The sequence below is a fragment of the Epargyreus clarus genome, unplaced genomic scaffold, assembly GCF_041222505.1.
Source record: "Epargyreus clarus isolate Ecla_fem2 unplaced genomic scaffold, WU_Ecla_fem_2.2 ptg000009l, whole genome shotgun sequence".
In the NCBI taxonomy this organism is placed as follows: domain Eukaryota; kingdom Metazoa; phylum Arthropoda; class Insecta; order Lepidoptera; family Hesperiidae; genus Epargyreus; species Epargyreus clarus.
The window spans coordinates 8,792,916-8,807,994 of record NW_027332217.1 but is presented as its reverse complement, the minus strand read 5'-3'; the positions used below and the strand labels follow the sequence as shown (position 1 = coordinate 8,807,994).

Genomic DNA, 15,079 nt, shown 5'->3' with positions numbered 1-15,079 from the left:
TATTATTGTACCCAGTATGTTTATGGACGTTTCAAAGTTTGGAATAGCTACGAAGTCAAAACAACCTTTCAGCGTAAACAACTCGGTCCATTAGTTTCCCTAACAATAGCATAACAAAACAGAATCTACCAAATCGATCATAATTGTTAACATTGAGATGAGTCGAAAATTTGTTGAATGAAATATGGTGGACTAGCTAATACCCCATAATTCATTGAAGTGGCTGAAATATACTGATATATCTGTAATATTAACTAAACTAAACTTCATAGCAGGAGGTACTATAGGTGACTTAATGTAGAACCCAAGTAATATTTTTGATTTTCTTTAATCTCTTTTATTTGTTTATCTGAATGCTACGAGTATTATGAAATATAACACATATGAACGCAAATAATTGGGATAATGAGTAATGATATTCTTAGTGTTAAAAACGAATCAAATATCAAATATCAAATAACAAATTTAGAGACATGAATAATACGAGTCAATATTTGTGAAGAAGTTGATAAAATTGAAATAACTTGTAGAAACATTAAAACAATATTTTTTACATTCATGAATATATTATCTTTTATGAATGTAAGCTGAACTGATGTTTTGAGGTATCACGTAAAGATCGTGCGTCACGCGGATAATTCCTGCAAGAGGGGTGGTAGAGCGGGCGGCGTGACGTCATTCGCCGCCAAACACCCTTCGACCCCTCTCACGATTAATTCAAACTGTCGTCTGATACTAATTGACTTCCAGTACTCGCAACGTTTCACTTATTGGGCCTTTTATTTTACTAATATCGCGTATCTGGTAGGTATATACTTACCTGACTTTAAAATCTTAAATCTCATAATATTTTAAACATTATTTATAATTTTAAAAAGTAATAGCTATCTGATGCAATATATACGACATCGTTTATGGACATTCATAACATCAGAGTAGTTGCTATTTGACGCTTCACGACTTTGAAACCTTGAGGTGAAAAAAATTGCATATAGAGTTTTCAAGTTTTCTCATCTTTAACATCTTTTTCATCTACGCAGGATTGACTGGTAGAGAATGCCATCGGACAGTGCCGGATTTTTATATTTGTCGTCAATTTTTCAATCATATAAGTGTGAAATAAGTTGGCGACAAAATAATATCGACCGAAATCAATTTACCGGTCCTAAAATCTGCTGCGCTATCCAGTCTTGGTATATTAGTACGAGTAAATTGCCACCAAGTGGTAAGTTTGTCATTTTTAGCATTATTTAATATGATTATGCAATAAATGGATAAATAAACAAATGTAATGTCATATTTAATTTAATTTGTTCGATTACCATTAACAGATTTTAATACTGCAGTGACCTACTCAATATGTTAAGATAACATTTGAATTAGCACGACCAGCACGTAATGCAGTAATACAACGAATTCGTTGATTAATATCAAAACCACGCGTCGACAATGAATATAACACTGATTTCATTTCAAGTGTGGCTTTGTGAAATCATACGCAAATATAGCGACAGGAAATAATAAATGCAAATAGCTAAGGTTATAGATCAATTGATTAAATAAAATAGTTATACGTTTCCTACTTAGTTTTTCACTAAACGGTCGCGACATTTCTATTTTTATTTTGAACAAAATATTCGTGTTCACAGCCAAACTTCTTGGATGTAAGTAAGTATGTGAAACACAAGGAAGAGTAATATTTTTTAATAAAATGAGATACTTTGAGTCTTATTTCCATCTTCCGTCTTCTTAATATCTACTTAGTTCTACCTATAGCATCTTAACTCCAAAAACATTATTTTTGCAAAAGTTTAACATTGTAATCTTATAGAAAAAATACAGAAAGACCTCGAAGTGTCTTGAATTATTTCGTGACAAACAAAATTTATAAGTGCGTACGTATAGGCATCATATGTGGCGTTTACGATGACATACATTTACTCAAAGCAATCAAGGTATCAATTGCTATGACGTAATCGGAAAAGTGATAAAAATTTGTTTCGCGGAAAACTCCAGGATGTCGTGCGTCAACGGGCACCTGTTGAATGACCGGCGCCTGTGCCCTTGTGCGGTAACCTTAGCTGGGACCGATCGATAACAATGACGTATGGCCTCATTCATAACTAGGGAGGCACCCCTTTCCCCGTCAAACCCCCCTACCCCACACCAGCGCTCTGTAAGCGGTGGGAAATTCATGAATGGCGCGCACACTACAGTCAGTAACATTTTCATGTGTATGTGAACGATTTCTGGTTTAAATGACAGGGAGTTGGCTGACGTGATTTAGCGTAGCGAAATGTCCTAAGTTTACGAATATGATCGGTAATGTTATCCAATCAGAAATACGTTTTTATTGAATGGTAGTAAGAGTATCTTCGATTCGTTTACGTCATACTTGTAAAAATAATTGTAACTTACGAGTCAAATATTGAACTCGACTCGTATCAAAAAGCATGCGCTATGAACTACTTTCTTCATTGGCCAAACGATTACCTTTGACCTTTCAGTATTGATGAGCCCAAGAGCTAAAAGGGCACGTCGCTGGTGAATTCAGCTTTTGACGTTTATATTGTCACTTAACATAAATAATACTTTAAGGGAACCCTTTGAATAGTACAATAAAAGGAACGAACTGGTTTGTTGTGGGACGGAGTGTGTGTACTCGGGATTAAGTGTACAAAACGATGCCATTATCGACAATGCGGTCGCGACAGACGCAGGAAGGAGACGTGGGCGCGCCGCGATTTGACACGCGCTGCATGCAATCAGGACTTCAACGTGTCAATGTGGAAGACTAACTAAGAAAAAACACTTTAAATATCGTATGACACAAAAATACAATGAATGGGATAAATAAATAGAGTTGTGATTAAATGAAATTTTGCTCGAATAGTGCGATATTAGAAAATATAATATTAACATGATGTAGAAGAATTCGTTTTGTCGAAAGATTACTATGTGAGTGCACGTTTAATTTGCACACTTTGTTTTAGTTATTAAATAACTGTTATAAATTGCATAAATACGAGTAATATATTAGGCAAAATAAGCATAAAACATAAGGGAACGTAAATAAATGTTACAAGTTACAACGATCAGTGTTTTGCAAACGCAATAAGAAATTAGTCGATCGGGTTCACGTTGCAGCCTCATAAAGTGTTTCATAAGCGCTTTATATATTTTGCAAGGACGAGCGGCCCGATGCATCGCTGTGTGCGTGTCGTTAATGTAATCAGCGTTGCGCACGCGCGGCTTATTTACGGCGGATTACGCGCGCAATCAAGTCTCGTCTCCAGAACAACTAGCTATACTGGGTATGTTACACGTTCGAACAATGTATCATTAGGTATCCTTTTCTTTGGTATCTTCTACCAGGATTGCTTGGAGTATGTTTTTAAAACTCAAGTGTAGTTTCGTGTCCAGAAAACAACTAGCTATAGTGGGTATGTTACACGTTCGAACAATGTATTATTAGGTATCCTTGTTTTTGGTATCTACCAGGATTGCTCGGAGTATGTTTATAAATTCAAGTCTCGTCTCGTGTCAGGAAAACAACTAGCTATACTGGGTATGTTACACGTTCGAACAATGTATCATTAGGTATCCTTTTATTTGGTATCTACCAGGATTGCTCGAAGGATGTTTTTAAAACTCAAGTGTAGTCTCGTGTCCAAAAAACATCTAGCTATAGTGGGTATGTTACACGTTCGAACAATGTACCATTAGGTATCCTTTTCTTTGGTATCTACCAGGATTGCTCGGAGTATGTTTATAAATTCAAGTCTCGTCTCGTGTCCAGAAAACAACTAGCTATACTGAGTATGTTACACGTTCGAACAATGTATCATTAGGTATCCTTGTCTTTGGTATCTACCAGGATTGCTCGGAGTATGTTTTTAAAACTCAAGTCTCGTCTCGTGTCCAGAACAACTAGCTATAGTGGCTATGTTACACGTTCGAACAATGTATATCTTCTACCCGGATTGCTCGGAGTATGTTTTTAAAACTCAAGTCTCGTCTCGTGTCCAGAAAACAACTAGCTGTAGTGGCTATGTTACACGTTCGAACAATGTATCATTAGGTATCCTTTTCTTTGATATCTTCTACCCGGATTGCTCGGAGTATGTTTTTAAAACTCAAGTCTCGTCTCGTGTCCAGAAAACAACTAGCTATAGTGGGTATGTTACACGTTCGAACAATGTATCATTAGGTATCCTTTTCTGAGCTATCTGCAAGGATTTCTCAAAGTATGTTCTTAAATCTCCAATGCTACTTTGCTTACGTGTTTATGCATGCTCCTTAAGTTTTTATGTATGCAAACTTTGTTGTAGACTTTTAAAATATTTAATATTATGAACTTGTGATTTGACTAGTGTTAAATATTCTATGACTCTTTTGGAGCTCTATTAGTGAACATGGTCTCACATAAAACACTGAAACTAAGTATATAATATTTCACTGTTTGTGAGTGCTTCATGCATCTTATCACGTACAAATATGTATGTGCACTACGCAATTTTCAATTTCATTGCGTAACACTCATATTAAATCTGCAGTTTTTTTAAATACGTAGAATAGAGGTTGAACACAAATCTGCTGTATAGTATAACTGTGTAGTATCTACATATTACATGTCATATATTCGTACTTAATATTATCAATAGAAATGTATATGTACAGACGCATTATGCACATGAAAATTTACAACATTTTCGTTGAATGACCTATTTTGTGAAGGCTCTTATTTCATAGGCAACGTGTAGGCGGAGTAAAGTTCATAGGTCAATTTCCATGTACGTTACGCTAGACCGACATAGACTTTACATTTGCCCTAGAACTTCCAGCTCGTCGCTTCAAAGGCCGTGAACATGACCAGTGCTCACGAGTCACTACAGATGTTCCAATGCCAGGGGCATCGGAGGCATCGATTGGCGTGCTGTCGTGGACCCAGGCAGCTGTGGACTGCGCGATCGATGCGTCGCTCTCGTCCTTGAACCCTGACATCCGCGCATGCGCTCTACCACCTCGGACGTCATCCCGCGGCCATGGCCACGAAACGCGTTCCGGCAAACCCACACCCCCTATTACCCACCCTCCACCACCCCAACCCCCCAAGCTCTTTCATTCATACAACCACTCCTGCGGTGACGCTCTATGAGAGAGCACTTTGCCGTCAACTCTGCCATTTAGTTTTGATTCTGACCTTTGCGAGGTCACTTGTTGAATTGGAAATGTTTTTTCATAAACGAGGTGTTAGTTAATAAATGATATCGTGATTTTTACGTGCCTTATATATTTTTTTAATAATAAAGACTTACTAAACGTAAGGTGACCTATTCTCATAAATTTTCTATTTATTTTTATACTTGTATAATAATATGTCAGTAGCATATTTTTGTATTGAAGAACATAATACCTAGTAAGTAGATTTAAGGAGGTACGAATAATAATTTCATAAATATCTTAAGCCTCTTACAGGCACGTATTTTTGTACATTGTAATTTTTTCAATAAGATAAGAATTGTACAAAATCATAATAGTCTCTTTTTACTTCTGATTGTGTATAAGATATTATAGGAAAATTAAATGTGAAATATTCACGAATGTCTTAAATAGTTATAACTTTTTGTTATTACGTAAATACCAGTATTATTTTTCTGTCTTAAAATAAAGAATTATTTTTTAAGATGAAATAACTTGTTACAATCGAGGAAACGCCAAGTATTCTATTAGTTTCTAACGAAATAAAAATATGGAGTTGACGAATTTAGTTACGCTGTAGCACGACAACATAACAAACGATATCTTTTTGCACAGTTACCTAACTTTCATATAGGTAAAGAACGTGTGTTAAGATGTAATAAGTTATTTCGGTAAAGTCGATCGATAAAGGGGCATATAGTGTAGTAGGTCCGCATTGAGAGGCTGGTCGAGCGCAGGGCCCGTATGAATGAACGCGCCGTGGGCGGCGGCAAGCCAGCCCGTTCATTCATTACTTCGGAGGCCAGTCCTCATGAATAATAACGTAACGAAATCAGTAACGCTAATTATAATACAGCTGCCTGATAACACGCACCTCTCAGATAACACGTTTCCTGTGACTTGAACAAGTGCTTGCAAGCATTTGTACCGTCAGCGCTTCATACACATTTCACGACGTACGACTTTCTTTATGACTTCAGTTTACTTACAAAATGTAGTAGGTACTTATTTAAAATTAGTGTTAGTCGAACTTAAAGGTTTTGGGGCAATGATTAGCAAAGGTGAAGCTTCCACATTTACCTAAATTAATTGAGAGGCACTGAAAAGTGACATGTGTTAGATTTGTATTACGCAATTTCGAAAGTTGTCGGGAAATGTAATGTTAGTGTAGGTGTAAGTGCGTATATCAACGTTGCGTAGATCAGCAATCACGGACGAGGTTTAGTTGGTTAGTAATCGGAGCAGTGAGGCGTAGGAGTCAAGGTAAGGACTGCAGGTTTCAACTCGACACGGATTAGAGGTATTGTCTCCGCCAACACACCGGTCTGTTGCTGCCATCTGCCGCCAAATACCATATTTCTCGAGTTCTTGACTCATCTTGACGTACTGTTTTTGCGGTATAGCGGTCTTTGTCTACAAAATTCACATGGCTGTACCACCTACTGCCATTCAGGTAAATTTTGTGAATTAACATGAATGTAACCGTATCTTTATTGATGTTGGCTGTGAATGAACCATTCATAACTTATATTATTCATTTGTTTATGTGCCTTGGGCATATTTCCATACGTAGCAGAGACAATAGTTCATTAGGTATTCGTTGCAAACATATTACTATGGTTTTCGTTACATTGATTCTTTTGAAAAACGATTAATTTTCAAGAGATCAGTTAACATATATTATGAATATTATAACAATCAGAAGCATATTTATCTAAATCAAACTATTTTTATAAAACATCGTTTCTATATAACAGACGAAGGACGGTAGGTACTTAGAAAAAAATATTATTGACATTTTAAAAATAATGTTTGTAAGTGGCATAGGAGTTACTTTGCAGTATTACGTACAGCGTTTTATATTTTATCTGTCGTCCATAATCTGAGGAACGTCTTCTTTGCGCTCAAGTCAGGTCTTGATTTAATCTCTTACTTCAATCAAAACCCGGCTGCAGTGGCTACTTACTTTGAAGTCACATCATGATAAAGCATAATATTTGTGTTTAGTTATATCTAGTGAAGCTTATAATATTTATATTAAACCGTATGCACGAGCTAAAGGATAAAAGTAATTTGCAATAATTTACAATGTAATTTGAGATTATGACTGTATGTTTATATTTTTATGGTATCTATACTATAAAAGTACTGCACATTTTATAAAAGTTTGTTCTGTTTAGAATGAATTAGGATCGTACCTAATTACCTAATAAATAATTATAAGAAAGATCATTGTTTTTTAATTTTATGTATCCACATAATATAATATCAACATGTTTAAGATATTTACTTGAAATTGTTTTTTAATCGTTTTCTGATTATACTTTCAATCTTTTCCTAAATATTTTTTTTCAATTATTTTTCTAAAATGAGGCATAATATTTTTCTATTTCTTTAAAATTGTATTTCTACGTTCGCTTTCAGGACTTAATTTAATTAAAATAGACAAACCCTGGTTTCAAATACTGTCTAATCTATTACATTTTATGATAAGTACATTAGTGCCCAGTAGCATTACCATGAGTTGGCATAGAAACGCCACTATAGAAATTGTAAATAGAAAACTATTGTCATTTTGCTAGTGAATAACATAACTACTATCGTTACGGTATTTCTTGACAACGTCTGTCAAATTAATGACTCATGGGACCGAATTTGTATGGCAATAGATCATAATGACATTAGCTAGCGATTTGATTTCGATAGGTTTTTTACGTATCGAGTTACGTCACTACGGATTTTAGTTCTACGAGTAACCACTAGAGGCGCTGTACAATTTTTCATACATTTATTTTACGCAGTCGCTAGCGAGTAATACTTTTGTAAACTCATGGTAGTCCTACAGAACCAGCTAATGTGAATCGCGCAGTGAACTACGCAGTTATTATTTACTGTGGTGCTAAATTGCTAAGCGTTGCATGTAAAAGCAATTAGTTGGGACTACTTGTTCGTTCTGTCAGATCCTCTTTGTTTAAACTGATATAATAAGGATCGTCTCCTAATGGATATGGATATGCAGTAGAGTAGCGTAGAAATAGTAACATAATTTTTACAGTCATTAAAAATACAAATAATTCACTGTTTAAAAATGTTAAACTGTTTCAAAATAAAGCCTACGTCACTCCCACAATTTGGACGAATCCCACAACACCTCATATGTTAAAATCCGTCAAACCGTTTGGGCTGCAGGATGCGTCTAAAAATTAACTTAAGTAGGTTTTTTATGATATAGGAGTAGCAGACGAGCATGCAGTCCACCTGATGGTAAGTGGCTACTGCCGCCCATGGACATCTATAATCAACCTCCGATAGGATTAGATATTTCTACCTGAGGTCGGCCACAGATGCGCTGCTGCCCCTGAGGACTAAGCTGGAACGCCTCGGAAAAGTCTATCTCCCTTGCCACACCCTTTAAAACGGAACACAGCAGCGCCTAACACTGCTGTTATTAGGTAGAAATAGGTGTGGGTGTACCTATGTGCCTAATGTACCTAATGTACCTAAATATGCTGGAAAAAAATTACTCTTCGCGGTCAATAAACCACATTTTGGTTTTGTAATTCGCTTAGGTGCAAGACAAGATTAATTCTTAAAGGTCACAGGAGGAAATAACGGTGACAAGGCCTGTGATTTGGTTACAAAGCTTTTATGTTTGTGTCATTTGCCAGAGCAATGGGAGCTTGACAGACATTAACTGTAGGCATACCTGCGATCACTAGTGAGTGAGACTCGGGGAAAGAGTCATATAAGACAATGAGAAAGAGGCACTGTAATTCTGACGTGATTTGAAATCTGGATGAAAAAGCATTTTCAGGTCGACGCTCATTCTCTAAGCTTACGGCTGCTTTTATAACTTGTTTTAATATGGATAATGAAGAAACAATAGAGCGTCACAACAAAAATGTGTGAATTAAACTATTCACTCGCTTCGAGTTACTTGTCCTGTGTGTGACTCTATGGTAACAAAACAAACATAATGGAACACCAATTTACTTTTGTTCTTTCTATAATCATTTATACTTCTCTTATAAATTGCTTGCGTGATCACAATGAAGGCATCCATACAGAGGACGAAAATTATGTATGACCACGTATTCATTGATGCGCCAAATAAAATTCATATTAATTGAAAAAATTCCATAACTTTTATATGATATTTTACAATTTTCCCACACTAGAAACAGGAGTGGATACTATAATACGACAATAAATTTAACCACATGAACCTATCCATCTCCCAAACCTCCAAACAAATTTTCAATCAAATATTTTTACTAATTTAGGCAAGACTTTTTTTCATTTATCAGATTTTCTACACGCTTTATCTAATACGAGCTTTTGCCCGCGGCTCCGCTCCCGTTACGAAGTAATATTTTCATCCATTATTTTATCCCCTTGGGGGTAGAATTGATCAAAATCCTTTCTTAGCGGATGCCTACGTCATAACATCTACCTGCATGCCAAATTTCAGCCCGATCCGTCCAGTGGTTAGGACTGTGGGTTGATAGATCACTATGTCAGTCAGTCACCTTTGAGTTATATATATTTAGATTAATGCATCGCAGAAAATTCATAAATCGAGACGTAATAAAACTACAATAGTGTAAATTCGTCAAATTAAGTAATTTCATATTGTACCTTATTCCTAAGACATAAAAATAACACTGCGTGTGAAAAAAAATTGACATCATCCATTGCATTAATTTAACGAAAACTTAGTATTTGTATAAGAGACAAAACCAGGAAGTACTATTTCTATTTTCTTTCTTTTTGCATTAATGTTTGAAAACAAACTAAATAGATCGATCAGTTATCGCTTGCCTTTGAACTGCACCGAGACGCGCGGGCACCACTGCGTCGCCATTATTTTTGTTTTTAATTTTTTATTAAAGTTTTAAGTGTAAATAATCGTGCAATATTGGAGGCCTGTTTTAACAGTGATTGGACATATAAACATGGTGATTTTCTGAAGTGATTACGCGAAATAAGACGCTTACTTAGTGGTGTGGCGTGGTTTTAGGTACGGATGTTATGTCGGTAGAGAATTTGAAAATAGAATTAGCAGATCATTCGAAAAATTAAAAAAAATGGCTACTAACAGTGATCTTACACATGTGAGAAATAATTCATAGAGAAGTTAATTATGACGTGTGCATTCGAGGTAGTGGTGGACAAATTAAAAAAATTAAGATTTATTTAGTTACGTTAGTCATTTCTTGTAAGTATTAATAAATGATTGACTAAGTGGATATTCACGAATTCAGCAATGATGGCAGCAAAAGATTTTACGTCACGACACTGCGCTGTTGCCGTTCTTATCAAAGGTGAATGAACTGATGTTTATAAATGACATTCTATTTTTACCCCATTATTTATTATTAAGTTTATTTGATTTTTGTTTTAAATTCGATGTTAGGATTTCTCATTATTGTAACATGTGCCAAGGAAGGAGTAGGACTTTGACTTTGACTTTCATTTATTGTCGTATGAAGGTACCTTGTATAAGTTCATTAAAATGTAGGCAACCTTTTAATAAGTCAAGAAAATTAATAGATTGTGTTTGGTAATTTACTTATATGTAATTTGTACGAAACGCAATACAAACAAAACTTGCCATTTGGCCTCGTTTACTTTGTATAACACTATAATAACATAATCTTCAAATCATTAAATTATCGTGTTTAAAAACGTGAAACACAATTATGCACATTCCCACTTGAATATACTTGGTAATACGAAAAAGTTTTGAGTCCATAACACAATAGTTGCGTCGAAAAGGCACGCGACTGCACCGTATGTTTAGACTTTAGACGTTCACTCAGACACTCGGGACACTAATTAGATAAACGAGCCGTGTGTCGCGGGGTCCCGACCGCAATTACCAGCTGCACTGCTCCTCATAAATAATAAACGATATAGAACGCCACCCGTGCGTGATTCACTTCGAATGTCGGTCAGATGCCGAGCGAATTGTTCAGGTTTCTTTAATTTGGATACATTGTCATTTTCATGTAGAATTGTAGATAGATAAAAGTACTCTGTCTAACAATAGGTAACTAGGAAGATTTGGAGTAAATTAGTGATCTTTTTTGTACACTCCTAATGTCATGCTATTTATTGTTTTTTTATAAGATTGTAGTAGCAAAAAGTATACAGTGCATTTAATGGTAAGAAGCCATTGTTGCTTATGGACATCTGTAATTAACTCCATATAGAACATACTGTACTATCTCAATTCGATCACCAATGCTTTGCCTAAAAAGTGATGCTGACAATATACATCATTAATCCCTTACTGTTCCACTGCTGGGCCCGGGTCTCCTCTCATTATGAGTAGGATTAGGCCATAGTCCACCGGGCTGACCAATTGCGCTTTGGTAGACTTCACATACCTTTGAGATTTTTTTATCCCTCAGGTATGCGGATTCCTCACGATGTTTTCCTTCACCGTTTAGCAAGTGATAATAAATTTCTAATACGCACATAACTTTGAAAAATCAGAGGTGCGTGCCTGGCATTTGAACCTCAGACCCCTCGATCGAGAGGCCGAGTTTCTTAACCACTAAGCTATCACTGCACTGCATACACATTTAAGTAAAAGAAGTCATCCTAATGTTTGTTAAATTCTTATATAGGTACAAGACAGACATACAAGTATGTCCGGACTTAGCATTCAATATAGTCCTCAAGGATAGCATTAACAGTGCACATATAATTATCTACAGAAGATCGACTCGAAGCTGATCATGAACATGTATCAAGACTTCCGTGTTGATGACGTATTTTTATTAACACAATATTTAATATTAGTTTATTTTAAAGATCGCCTATGTATAAAAATTTACAAATATATGTGTTTAAAATGTAAGTACCTTTTATGAACCTTCGATTTTTTAAAGTCACGTACCTTTGTAGATTTAAGAGCAAACTACTATGTTCACGGAAACTTTGCACTTCTGATAGTGAGACCTGGTCACAAGTTACTATTTTTTATGGTTACTAATTGTAAAACTTGTGTTAAATCTGTAAACTTACTGTGAATTTGACGAATTGTTGACTCGCTAGAGTTTCTTAACACCCTATTACCGTGAAACGGGCTAACGAGAGCATTAAACACTTTAACAAATGTGTAAAAGTTAAGTGTCCGTTTTACTGTTACTTACTGTTTGCGTTGTTAGGAATAATTGTTTTAACGAATGACTTTAACGCTTAACGCTTTTGTCGCTTATAGATTTTGTCATGGTGTTATGGACATAGATTGAAACAGTCAGAATCAAAACAGGAGACTAGTTTTATTATTGAAACGAGCTTTTGCCCCGCGGCTTCGCTCCCGTTACAAAGTAATATTTTCATCCCCTATTTTATCCCCTTGGGGGTAGAATTGATCAAAATCCTTTCTTAGTGGATGCCTACGTCATAACATCTACCTGCATGCCAAATTTCAGCCCGATCCGTCCAGTGGTTTGGGCAGTGCGTTGATAGATCACTATGTCAGTCAGTCGTCTTTGACTTATATATTATTGAAATGTTTGCTTTGTCCGGAACCCAACCCGGGACACTCGACACACGAGTCAGAGTGGTATGCTGACTACTGCGACATGAATAATTTCTTCATTCATTAAGTATTAAGTGTTAATTTCCGGTAATTAACCAGATTTAGCGATTTTAAAGTAGGTTAGAACAATGTCGTTACTCGTATGTTGACATCTATATTTCAAATACTTAATCCATATTCGAATACTCATAGATATGTAATAGGAAAAATAAGCCCATCATAGGTTTATTAAGTCCTTTGGTATTTGCATAAGTCTAGCGTATAAACAAACTCCAAAATTATGCACAAATCGCTGTTTAGACAATCAAGACTCAAGATTAATTGAGGACACATGCGTGGTTCATCATAGTTACGACAAGGTTAGTTTAGCGTTAGTGGAGCAACTTAAACGGCCTTTCAAATTTCATGCGTTGTTAGAGGTTGATGTATAATTTGTCCAGCGTTCATTGTCAGCGGTCAGGGACTTGCCCATCAATTAATGTTTCCGCTTTTTTTCTACTACGGTCTCATCAGACATGCAACTTTTGTCGACGATTCGCGTTTTTTTAACGCTGCCGAAACGTGGACTGTCATTTGGACTAGTTCACAAGTGTAAAAGCTCTGCGATGATATGCACGTTTTTTTTGCAAAAAATCCCTAATACGAAGATTAGGTGTATAACTAAAACGATCGACATAGCTCAAAGAATTTGCAAGCAGACTAGTTCTCACATTTTGGAGGAGGCTATGTCCAGGTCCCAGGATAACCAAAATAACTGATGTAATGACGGTGATGAGATGATTTGCGGAGGTATTTGCATTGACGTCGCATCTCGTCTTGACGACTTGTTGCGTTTGGTCGTGGTAATCAAAACGCGTTTAGGGACTTTATTAGGTAATGCTGGATTGTATTTTTGCGTTAGGTTGCCCCCATCAAGCGAACAAAAGCAACTGCAACTGGCACTCAAACATGTGCTGGGTGTAATGTTTTGATAGCTACATCTTCATAAACGTAACTAATTTGTTGATCGCCGGTTTTAAAAGTAGCTCGTCTGCTGTAGCCCCTATGCTGGACGCTGTTTATCACATTACTCTTCCTCGACGAATGACTCAAGACACGCGCTTGAGACGATAGTAATTAGTGTAATTGCATTAATGGACACACGGATACGTTTACAATTAGAGCGTATGCATAGGTTAGGTACGTACTCCGGATACATGTGAGACGAAAAACGACGGTACAATTTTATTTTAGCAGTATTAGAATGCACGTCGATTATATGCTAAATATAGCAAATATAACAATATGCTAAATGTAGCAAAATCTACATAATGTACATAGGTAATTTAGATTTTAAATTAAAACAAAAATATAATTCATTTCATTTTCTCTGTTATTATACTTACTTCATTTCATACTTTAATGTGACACATTTTTAATGCCTTTGATAATAAAATTGTCGTATCTTCTATTTATTTATTTGTTTACATATGAAGATTTCACATGTACGTACCCTCTTAGATAAATCGTATTAAAGTATAGTGTAATGATTAAGACAGCGGAGTTAAACGTTTAATTTTGTGGTTTAGTTTAGTCAGTGAACTGTGTTACTTCGTGTCGCGTGCAACTGTTTTAGTTTAGAAAAATAGGGCGATTGCATAAAACTTAAAATGAGTCAAACATTGGCTGTCTTCCAGTTTCAAAACAGATACTATTAAATTTGTCGTCTTCTCGTAAATTTCGGAGACACTCAGTGAAACACTAGATAAATTGTAAGCAAGTACAACCAATATGTTGTTAATTGTAGTTTATTTAACATAATTTATAGCAGTTGAAGCGTGGTATTGGTACGTATACAGGTACGATTTTTTTTGGTCACGAGGGGGAAACCTTCAAAAGGTACCCGATGCTGTGGGAGCGACACAGGGTTATGTGGGACTCTTACGGCACTAAAATCCCCCCGGTGGCCGTCCTCGGCGCTGCGTAGAGGTCTCCGGGATCTCCAAAGGAACGCAACCAGTGTCCTCTTAGCGCGTTGCCCCGTCGGGCTTCGCCCAGGTTAGCTTAAGCTCACAGGTACGTTTATGATAAACCTTTTATGATTAAATCTAGTGATATGGTGGACAGATTTCCAGATTTAAAATAAACAATTTTTACACATTTTTTAAAAACACATAGGGCTGCGTGAATACTTTGGATTGAAATCATTCCACATCTTACACGTACGCTGTAAGAACGATCAAAGACCCTGACAGTTCCTCTGAGAGAAAAGTCAGACAGTTAATATGGATTTTTACCATAAAAAGAGGATCTTTTAAAATCTGGAAACTAAGAAGTCTAAGC

At 36.0% G+C, this 15,079-nt stretch overlaps 1 protein-coding gene across 1 annotated transcript in view; it reads right to left on the bottom strand.

The window, feature by feature from the left end:
• The window catches only part of sr (zinc finger domain-containing protein striped), a 39,694-nt gene that overhangs the window by 12,124 nt on the left and 12,491 nt on the right, over positions 1-15,079 (bottom strand). The window lies entirely within an intron of this gene.